The sequence below is a fragment of the Papaver somniferum genome, chromosome 3 (genome assembly GCF_003573695.1).
Source record: "Papaver somniferum cultivar HN1 chromosome 3, ASM357369v1, whole genome shotgun sequence".
In the NCBI taxonomy this organism is placed as follows: Eukaryota; Viridiplantae; Streptophyta; class Magnoliopsida; order Ranunculales; family Papaveraceae; genus Papaver; species Papaver somniferum.
In genome coordinates this window covers 51447704-51459593 of record NC_039360.1, presented here as the reverse complement: position 1 = coordinate 51459593, position 11890 = coordinate 51447704, and the positions used below count along the sequence as shown (strand labels likewise).

The 11890-nt window shown below is 39.5% G+C and overlaps 1 pseudogene; it reads right to left on the bottom strand.

Annotated features, from left to right (window-relative positions):
- Positions 1–5617: 5617 nt before the first annotated feature.
- Positions 5618–10558, bottom strand: LOC113359434 (annotated as a pseudogene).
- Positions 10559–11890: the final 1332 nt, after the last annotated feature.

Sequence of the window (11890 nt, the reverse complement as noted above, 5' to 3'; positions counted from 1 at the left end):
TTCTTTCTCCTTAAGGCTTTTCTTCAGTTCTTCTATTTCCACCTCAGCCGCAGATAATTCCTTTTCTCGGTGACGAAGCTTAGCCTCGAGCTTCATAGATTTCGCTTTGAAGAACTGATACAACACGTGGTTACAATGCTCACTCCTCATCATCTACACATCAAGATGACAATACATTATTTCACCGAAGCATCTGATTGTCACGTAGAAGTATGTACGAAAATTTACCTCCAGCACACGCTGCTGCGGAAAGCCATATTGATACCCGTCGGCGATGGCCATCATATCGGCAACGGAAGTAGGAGGCTCCGGCACAAGGGTAGCTTCAGGAACAGTCAACCTTTTTCCCCAGGCTTCAGACACCTGCGCCTTAGAAGACATCTCCATCATGCGACGGGTATACGCGGTTGATTCCTTTTCCCCAGCAACAACAGGAGCGGGATGAGAGACAAATAGAAGATTCTTTTCCTTAAACCAATCCATGATGACGTCCTCACCCTCAGACGTCGACGACTGGGGAAGATTATCAGCAGGCGCATCAACGACAGATTTTCCCTTCTCTGACACGACCCCCTCAGCATGAATGTTGGCATGCTCCTCCGCGCCTACATGCACAGCAGGCTCCTCCGCACCAACATCTTCTACAGTAGCGTCCCCATTAACATCACCACCAAGAACATCCCAATCATCATTGGGGGAAAGTAAAGAGAAGTCCTCGGGAAAATCGAGGGCTTCGTCAAAGAACTCCCCCGTGGAATACATCCGATCAAAAGAAAATTCTTGAGAAGTGGGAAGGGTATCCGCGACATCACCAGCAGGGACGGAAACATCCCCGATAACAACGTCATCAGCCACCACGGCTTTGTTCCTTCCTTCATCACCAACATGACCAGCGAAGACCTCTTCTTAGACATTGATAGAGGAGGTACTAGTACGTTCCTCCCCATCTGTAATCTCATCCTCAGCAAACTCTTCGTTCACTGGACTAGTAACTTCTTCTTGGGATTCAACCTCGCCCATCACCGTAGTACAAGACTGCTTCAGCCTAATCTTTTTCTTCTTCAACACCTGAAACCAACACCACAAAAGGAATTATTTTTCCCGACTGATGGAAGTTCTAAAAAAGAAGCGCAGCTAGAATCCGCGTACCTGAGCAGCTGAGGTATTCTTCGGTGGGAGTATAGCACCGGAACCATCCTCCTCGTCTCCCTCTACGACGTCAAGGGCATAAGTAAAATTCATACCCGCAAAGTTCAGACCTCAGGGACAGAAATCTCCATAGCGAACAGGAGGAGAATCGCGCGGCTTACTATTCTCGGTAGGCCGCCAACCGCGGGGACCAGGAATCCAACCGTAAGCCCACAGACCAACTATCTCGATAACGGTGGCGTGCCACTCGTAGTCATGATCGCGCTTGATCCTCTCTCGCGTCGGGAAGAGTTTCCGACGACTAGACGCCTCCATGCCAGGAACATACTTCAGCTTGGCATCGCTGACCTCATTTAACAGACGAATCTCTCCCCGAGGAGTAGGGAGATTCCGAAGGCTGACACTCCACGGCTTGCGATTCCTACTATTGACGTAATCACCGAAGGAGTTATTGAAATTCTCAGGAGTATACCATTCCTTCTCCATGGGATTGGGGACGTAACAAGTCATCGACGTTTCCCCCTTACTCCGCAGATAGCATTCCTTCAGGGCGCGGAGATAATTCCCCGATAGTTGGGATACGGAACGGCTGTGAGTATTGGTGGAAGAGCCCTCACGACTAGCGAGCACGTCATAGTAGAAGGAATCACCTGATTTGTACAACGGCAGCATAAGACCAGCTTCGAATGCTCCAACCGTCGTTAACAAATGAAATTCATCGAACTCATACTAGGAGATAAGCTCATACGTAATATCATCCTCAGGGGCATAGAAACGAACCCCGAAGGCTTGAAGCTCATGCTTTTCCTTGAATATTTCGAGATCGATATGCTTGAAGGTTACTTTTTTCCTGCTAACAGAGACACTGCGTATCAAGGGAGCAGCCTCATCCTCCTCGGTGGGGCCGGATGAACTAACGAACGCTTCCGAAGCTTTTCTCTTCACGGGGGGATTCTTTGAAGATTCAACCCTAGGAGCTACACCCTTCGTATTCTTCCCTTTAAAAGTTGGAGAAGACTGCAGATGATGCTCGGGCACTAACGAACGTAGAGGAGGAATGTCAAAAGCAACAGCGCGGGGCGGAGCCTGCGTACTCCTAGTATCATCACGAGGACGAGCCGCTGAGCGATCGAAGACTCTTCGGGAACCAGACGGAATTGTCGGAGGAATATCTTCCCTAGAGGACGAGGCTTTCGCTCCAGAAGAAACTCGACTCCGACGAACATCATCTTGAGACTCTCGACGCGGAGGAGATCTCGATAGCCCAGAATCAGGAGTCTGATAAGTAATCCGCGGACGGTCAGACATGGATTCGAAAAGAATAAAATCAAGAACGAGTTACACACAATCATAAAACATTACCAAAGATCAAAAAACCACATTCATAGCAATACACACACGATAACACAGAAACCATAGAATTAGTATACATGCTCAAAATTTCATAAAATTCACACCCTCGAAGTAGTGGCTTCCTTAATTTAAGATGAAGAACAGGGGCAAACTAGTATGCAAGCATCAGAAGAAGTCCTTCATCACAAACAAGGAACAACAGTAGCAGAGAATTCACAAATCAACACAGCGTGAAACAGTGGAAATAAAGAAAAGAAAAACTTACCGGCAAAAACAGCAGTAGGAGAAACAAACAGGGGAAGCGGGCGTGATTAATGCTAAGGTGGGGAGAATTTAAGATCACAGGTGCAGTGAAGACTGACAGAGAATTTAAGATCACAGGTGCAATGAAGACTGACAGAGAATTTAAGGTCACAGGTTCAATGAAGACAGACAGAAAATTTAAGGGCTAAAAAAAAAAAAGAATGAAAACATGAGAGAGCGTTTAGGAAGAATGAAATTAAATTTCCTTTCTATCCTTAAAATACCCGAAAGAAAGAGAAGGAAATTAAGGGAGGAATGGGAAACGTGCCCGTTACATAAGCAGTTAATGCACGAATAAAAGACGTGCCCAAGTATCTAGGAGAAGTTATTAGGAGTGAGAAGAATATGCGACGATAGTTTTTCTTCAAGGCACCCATTAGTCATTCAAGCCCGAAGAAAAGGGGCAAATTGTATACACATATATCTCACTATCAGACACGTGTATATAAAAAGATACGTGGAAAGCATGCAGGCCAAAACATCAAAACATGATGCGTCACGAAACACCAAATAAACCCCGAGGAGTTACTTTATCTCATCCCCAAAAGAGAAGCTAAGATCAACGGTGGAGAGAAAGTTAGCTGACACGGACTGACAGGGGCAGAAGACACTTGTCTGACACGAGCAGACCCCTCAACTACCCGCATTAAACACTCTGAGCAGTGTACGTGTCGACCAACCTGTGGAACGAGCGAGGATGCTTCTGCGGGATCAAGGGGCAAACGCAGACCTCCGCGTGATGGACGCAAGGACACAAGAAGATAAGGTTCCAACGGTCTTCAGAGATGGGTCCCACGTTCTAACCTTATAAATACCCAATCTCCACCAAGAGGAAAGGGGATCGGAAAAATCAGGAAGAGAAGGAGAGAGAGAGAGATTGCAAGGGTAAGTCAATCACTTAGAAGAGAGGAACATGTAAACCCAAAAGTCATTCGACTATTCATGTAACCGTGAAGAACATAGTAAAACAACAAACCCCGTGGATGTAGGCCTTAGTGCTGAACCACGTAAACCTTGGTCTTATTTACATTTCAGCACTTTACATTTAGTTAGCTCCATGGATGTTTACTTATATGTTTTGTTTTCCTTAATACTTATATCCCATGCGCAAACGCCTCGCATGGAGTTGTTAGATGAGGCCATGATAAACCCGAAGGTTTTGAGCCAATGAATCAACACCAGGATATCATCATCACAATCTCTTTGGATGATAATGATTGATTGTGAGCGTTCGGACCCCCTCGCAGGTTTGTGTGCTCACAGCTTCAAGATGAATATAAAACTTCGCACATGGAATACAGGAAAACCAACAGTAATAAGCCTGTAAAGAGGGAATTCCATGCCTGCAGTAGTCTACTTCCTACTTCCAAAATAGCTGAACCTATATATGGATTTATTCCTTTTAGTGTGATTTTGTAAATACGGAGGATCAAGATTATACATACATACAAACTTGACACATACATGCTTCAAAAAAAAAAGAAAAAAAGATTATACATACAAATTTGAAATCAACTGACATAAGAACTTTACTTAGTCAGCTGGTCGGAATTCCAGATTTTGCTCTTTTTACTTTTTTAGTTCTTCGGATAAAATTTCACTTAACGCCTACACCTTCCGCCACAGATGAATATTATATTTCCCAACCATTAAAACCTCCGAAAAATGGGTCATTTGTCCAAAAAAATTTAAAACATGGCTCAAATGGACAAGTAAAAATTAGTATGGGTGAAATGGACAGAAAAATAGCAAGGATGAAACTGGATTCATCGCGGCTTAAACTTAAAAAATAGTAAGGATGGAACTTGATGCATCCTCATATAAATTAAAAATAAGAAAAAATATTTGAAAATGGGTAGGATGAAACTGGTTACATCCTGGTTATTTTTATATTTTTGTTCATTTGAACAGTATCTTTTTAATTTTTGTCCATTTCAACAGTATCAAAATGTACAAGTCTTTTTCACCCAGAAAATGTTGATTTTGGTCTTTTTAACCAATTTTGTGTAAAACCTCACACTATTGGGAGATCAATTGCCCGAAGAAATCCACATAACTGCAGTCCATGAAACCCATACACACAAAATAAAATTAGGAAAATTAAGAAAGAAAAATTCTAAATAAAATAAAAATACCATATTAATTCAAATGGATTATAGTTTTAAGAAAAGGTTAAAATTAGAACGTGCAGAAGCATTAACCTCTGTGCACCCCTCGTTGTTGATTACTGCAGTGTGGCAAAACAATCAAATCAGCATAAGTGTGTTGTGGATACACTCATTAAGATAAATCAGTGGATCAAAGAAGTTGCTTTCCGGTTGAACTATCAGATGGAGGCAAAACAAAGTTTCTTATGCAACTTATTCAGTCGATTCCGTCATTCGATTGCCCTTATAGAGGAACATCATGTTTTTGCAAGTCGTTACATTTTAAGACCACTAATTGTCTAGTAACAGGACATCTTAACTAGAAATCTAGAACTTGAGCCTTAAATCTATCTTCAATTGATCAACCTCTATTATGACCTACAAAATTTGAAGGGGGGAGAAAACAGTTGTAAGCCTACCAGTTCGCAAATGTTTGTTTATCATATAGCTGAATTACAAATAATCAAACTTCCAAGGACAAGAGAGGCCTCTGCTACACTTACTCTTGCCCATTACTGAGACTCGGAGAGAGTGAGAAGGTCCTTACAGGCCATGAGTTGTCACCATTATCTGTAACAAGGTCCTAACAGTCATTTTGTAGCATCCTAAACTTACCATCGATCAGACGCCATAGGTTTTTATAATGAGAGAAAAAAAACATTATATCACCATCAATCAAATACTAACTTTCTTATATGTTGTGGCCAAAAATTCAGGCCAGCACAAAATTAACTCTCGTTTTCAATGTCAAATGTTTGTTCCGAGGAACAACAAATAAAAAGCATATATTGAGTAATTTCTAGTATCCTATATATATGTATCTCAACAGAGTAACTTCTAGTATATATCTACTTCAACAGAGTAATTTCTAGTATATATCTACTTCAACAGAGTAATTTCTCAACAGAGTAACTTCTAGTATATATCTACTTCAACAGAGTAATTTCTAGTATATATCTACCTCGACACAATTCCTTAAGCTTTCAACAGAATTCGTCAAGCTTAATGTATCCAAAGTCCTGAAACAATGGGCCTTCTGGCCGCAAGCAACAGAATTTCCGCTTGCCTCCGACCCAGGCGTGGTCCACCACTCCCAAGGGAAATGGGATTCCTAATTCCTCTCTTCGTTTCTCCCTCTTAATTACATCTCTCTCGGCTTCTCTAGCCGACATATTGATCATTACTTTAATCCACTCCTTTCCTTCATCCTCACTGATGTTACTGCAATAGAAGAGCCTTAAGCGATCAAATGCGTCACGATAAGAGCACCCTTCTACGGCATACCTACCAGCAAAATGGACTGAGCAGTCTTCCGAGTCACAGACCATCAACCTTGGGATAGGATTGGTGAGATCTTCCAAGTCGTAATAAGCGGCTAATACCCCAACCCGCCTATACCACGGATAGCGTTTTTTTATTGTTGCCATTGAAATCTTAAGCATATCAGCAACTGCAGCAGTCTTCTACTCATCCGTCCATCCATTTGTTTATGTAATTTTTTGGCAAAACCTGATGAGCCTGACATGGCCAAAACCAGTCTTCTACCAGCTACCAAAATTTTGTTATTCACTTTTTCATAGCCGAGAAAGTCGGTAATCGTTTCACCGGTATCCGAATCAATATCATTAGGTCTCACGGATCGGGTATCTGCACCCAGCATTATACACCTTGTTAGTAAGATCATGGCGATGAATGTACCAGCTGTCATTCCGGTTCCCCACCAATCATCCCTGAATCTGGTAACCTCAGTTGTTACTTTGGAGCTGTCAACAACATTCGCACGATCCAAAGTCTTGCGGGATCCATGGAGTAGTATGAGCTTCAATCCCTTTGCACTCTCAGCGGACTTTCTCTTCTTTACTGGGAAACCTTGATAACATTTCTCTCTTAAAACTGGCGTGTCATTGAAGCTAGACCAAGTACGTCCTCTTGGTGTGCTCCCTACCCACATGAATCTTTCAGAGTATGGGTTCACGAGACTTTCCCGAAATTCTTCAGCTGTCTCACAGATTAATCCCTAAAACACCAACAAACTAATTAAAATTTTATACTTCTAATTAGAGTAACGCTACATACAGTGATGACAGAATGGAAAGCATTTGATAATTGTTCTATGGTGTTTACCTGAAACTAGGTCGACCTTATCATCATAACATTTTCTAATTCTGGCTCTGTGTAAAGGAAGACATGCATTTATGTGTTTCATCTAAGGAAACAGATAACTCTATTACTTATTGTATACTAAGGTTCTTTCGGGTTACCAGATTTGGGTTTGTTTTGCAATAAAAGTACACAAACCAGCAGTCATCCATAGGGGGAGAATGTACCACTGCCATGGCTTTGGTCTTCAGAGCAACATCATTACTAAGAACGACAAGGCGTTCATTGTTCTTAATTCTCTTGTCTTGTGCTGTCAGGGAAGCAATCTCCATCAGACTCCCAAATGATAACTGGAGTGCTCTACCAAAAGCATCATAATTTGCTTCCCTTGATATAGAGTGTGGGGATGCAGGAGGAGTTGGTGCTGTGGGCAAGCTCTCTAGTGAGTTTTGAACATGAATCCACCAATTTGTTCTTGTCATGCACTCTCCGATCCATTCCAATACAGCAGAAGAAGAGACCTCTACTGCCCTTTTGAACAGGCTACCCCGCCGCTTGAGACTATCCAGCTCCCTTATGACTGCATATATAATTGGAACATTAAGCTAATGCATGTAAGTAAGATCCTCAATGGTGATACGGAGATAAGCACATCCTTGGTTTAAAATTTAAAATAATAAGGAGACCTTGAAGATGAAATCAACTAAAATAAGTAACAAGTACAAAAACGGTATAAAAACAAACATTAGATGACTGTTATTCTGGTTTAGAAAACAACTATTGACATGCGGGAAACACAAATTGTAAAAGATGACTAAATCCTTTCACAGATTCCTGATACAATGAGATGACAGTTATTCTGGTATATATGAGCAAATTTTATATGGCAGATATGTATAAAATAAGCTTATATATAGAAAGATAATCAATAAAAGAAAAGACTAAGTTTTACCCATTCTTGGTATAATGAGGTGAGTCCCTTTAATGCCTTCAAGTAGTTTTAAGGACTTCCAAGATTCCTTATCTAGAAGACAACCTGTATCTACCACCATATTCCACCTTCTGTTATTAGCCTCCCTGTTATTAGCCTCCTCGCCAGACTGGTTCTGCAACAAAAAAGTCCAGTTCAAAACTAGTTTACTTAAATGTATAAAATGGAAAACTGCAACTGTGGCCAAGAAATTTGCATTGGGATATGAAACACAGTTCTTTTCAGTAGATTGGCTGAAGTTGGCTGAACCACAGCTCGTGGTAGTAATAATAGAAGGATCTGAGGACTCTGACTTGCTTTTGCTGATGGAATTTGGTGATAGAAGGGACTGAAAAGGCACTCTTCCTCCTTCTCTCTTGCTCAAAATCATCTCTGATTCATTTCTTACATGATCTCTAAAACTAGATTTCCTTGATTTTGAGTCTCCAGAAACTATAGGTGTCAAATTCTCTTTATCTGAAAAGTAGAATCTACCTTCTTCGACGTCGGAATTTGGGGTAGTAATGAACTTTGAGTTTGGAGATTCAAAATCTTCAATTCCTCTAGCCCACCGTCTTCCATTGAATTCATCCCCAATATAGGTCTTGGGGAGAAATTCTCCTTATCTGGAGTGGATATTTCTTCTTCACATTTTCGATATTCCTCCTGAAGAATATTTGAGAGCATTGCAGATTTTGAACCCAGAGATCCAGAACTTTGGTTCTTCACTACTGCTAAGCAACCTTTCTTCTTTGATTTCATCCCAAGTACGCGTCGTCGAGTGATATTCTCCTTATCTGGAGTAAAGAGTTCTTCAGCTTCTAGATCTTCATCAATATTCGGGTATGTACTAACTTTAGAACGCAAGGGACCAGAATTTTGATTCTTCATTTCTTCTAAGATACCCTTTTTCTTTGATTTCGATCCAAGTAAGGATCTAGGTGCAGAATTCTCTTTATCTGGAGTATGCAATTCCTCACCTTCATTATCTACACCTGGAAAAAGAATTCAAGAAACTATTTCTTCCTCTAACACATTAGCACTGTTAACCTCAATATTCTTCATTCTGCTCCTAACCTTCGAAGCAAATGATCCAGTATTCCTGACCTCATCTGACCCAACCTCTTTTCTCATCAACTTCATTCCAGGTGCAGGTCTTGGTGTACAATTCTCCTTGTCTGGAGCAAATTCTTCTTCCATCTCTTGCTTAGAACTAGCCTCAGCTATTTCAATCTGAATCGAACCAACAGACTTGCCTCGTCTCGACCAAATATTCGGCGTAGCAAACTTCTTTTCTGATTTCATTAGTGGGCTCTCTTGATCTGCAGGTTCAGATAATAAGAGACTGTAGAGTCACGTTTTCCTTGTCAATCTGCTGAGGACTTGTTTCTTCTACAACACTCTCTACAGCAGCCAAGGTTGATGAAAACACAGATTCTTCACCCGTAGCTCTAGACCTCAAAGGACTCTCCCTTCCTTCTTCTCTCACCACTGCCACCATATTATGTACTCCATTATCATCTTCACAAACAAATGAAGCATTTCCGTTTTCCGACATTGGTAATGCCGATAACAGGGTATGATTCTCCTCTCTTTCAAAAGAGATTTCATGCTCCATCTGTCAAACAACAATAACACTTCCTTAACAATAAGTAATGACAACAAACTATAAACAGAAAGTGTTAAATTCTAAGTTAAAAGCATAACCTAACCTCGTTAACTTCTCCTTCATTTTCCTTCTCTTCATTTGGGAATTTTTCATGAGAATCAAGACAATCATTCTGTCAAAAGCAAAAACCCATATATTTTAAACCCTAAAAACTTCATTCTCACAAAAAATGCAGAAAAAACCTAGATATGCAGGAAAATCTAAAATCAAACTAAATTAGGGCAAAATCTTACCTCATTCATGTCGTCTCTTCCTTCTTCTACCTCTTTTACCTCTTGAATTGAAAACGGATTTTCAAAATTGGGCGAGTTTTCAAGATCAAATGAACGTGGAACCCAATGTAATCTGTAAACTCTAGTCGAAGTACCTAATCTAAGCGTATCACCTTCATTCAGGTCTACTCTAACTTGTGGTTCAATCTTCTGATCCGAAATCCATGTACATGAGCTGTAAACCAAAAACAATATCACAAATCAAAAATCAATTCACAAAAAAATTAAAGAGAGAGGAAGTTTCAGAGTAAATCTTGTAGATACCTGATGATAAATCCATGACGGAGATTGATTCCGAAGAAGTTTTAGAGTAGATCTTCAGATGAAATCTGCTAATACTCGGATGTTCTAACATTATATTACAATCTGGGTGTCTACCAACAATGAATATCTCCTCCTCTTCTTCTCCTCCGACTAATAAAGAATCATCTTCACCAGAAATCGATAGATTATCAAGATAGATGTTCTTGACAATAGAACCTTTCTTTAAGACTGTAAACACAGGGATTTTCTTCTCTTCTACTTTCTCTGTCTCATCCGCCATTGTTGAGAGAGAGATACAGAGATCTAGGGTTTATGAAGAAGAAGAGAGTTGTGACTGAGTTTCTCTTTCTTTGAGAAGAATTTTGGGGATTTTTAATATTATATTTCAAATTTTGAAATTGAAAATTTGGGCTGCGCTTTGATGTTGAAACGGCTATATTTTCACTATTTATTTGGAATATATAACTTTTTTTTTTTGTTCTCCTGAAGCAACTAGAATATATGACGCCCATGTTTAGCCTGGCTAAATTGGGGCATGTGCCACTTAATCAGGGCATATGGATTTTTTTATCCACCCCATAAAAAATGATAAGGTGTGTCTAAGTTTGATGAAACTATCATTATACCCTCTATCAAATATTAATACTATTAATTTGTCCCCATCAAATCCTAATCATAAAATTAAAAACTAAAATCAAAATCATAAAACTAAAATCATAAAATTTAAAAACTAAAATCAAAATCAAAATCATAAAACTAAAATCATAAAATTAAAAACTAAAATCAAATTCATTTCCGTCTCTACTTCAACTGATTCTTCTTTTTTTCTTCTCAACCCAATCCTATAAACTAGGTTTTAGTAACATAAAATTGCTCAAAAATTGAAAATTTTGAAATCAAAATTTTCCTGATTTATCAGAATCGGTTAACGTTAATGTATATGTGATCCGATTGCAAATAGAAACACTTTATGTTCATGCCCACAAAGACCGATTGTCCTTGATATGTTTTCTGGTTCGAGAAATTTGAACCAAAATCGGATTACATTAGCACTGGTAAAAACCGATTGTTGATGTATAATGTTAGAGTCGGATTTTATATGTGTGTCGAGTAAACCGATTGTTGTTCTCAATTTTTCTGTATCTTCTTTTTGTTAGAATCGGATTACATGAGCATTCTTATAAATCGATTCCTGTTATGCAATGTCAGGAATCGGTTTTTACATATTATCGTGTAGACCGATTCTGGCTAACCAATTTTTTTTTCAGTTAATACTCGATCATAAAATGAGTATGAAATCATACTCAATTTCATTACTCGATTTCATTTCGATTACAAATGAAAATGAAAACTATATGCTTTTACCCAATTTGAAAATGAGTAAAACTTTATACTCGAATTGAAAACGAGTAAAACTTTATACTCGAATTGAAAACGAGTACAACTTCTTAAGCGATTTGAAAACGAGTACGAAGTCATACTCGTTCTTAATTCGGGTATAGAATGAATTTTAATTTTATTTGATGTTTAACAAGAAACAATCACAGATAAAAATGAAAAAATTTACTCACAATCGGTTATGTTCATGCCCATATAAACCGATTCTGGATAATCGGTTGATACCACTAAGAACATAAACCGATTCTGAGCTGATGTTCTTCAA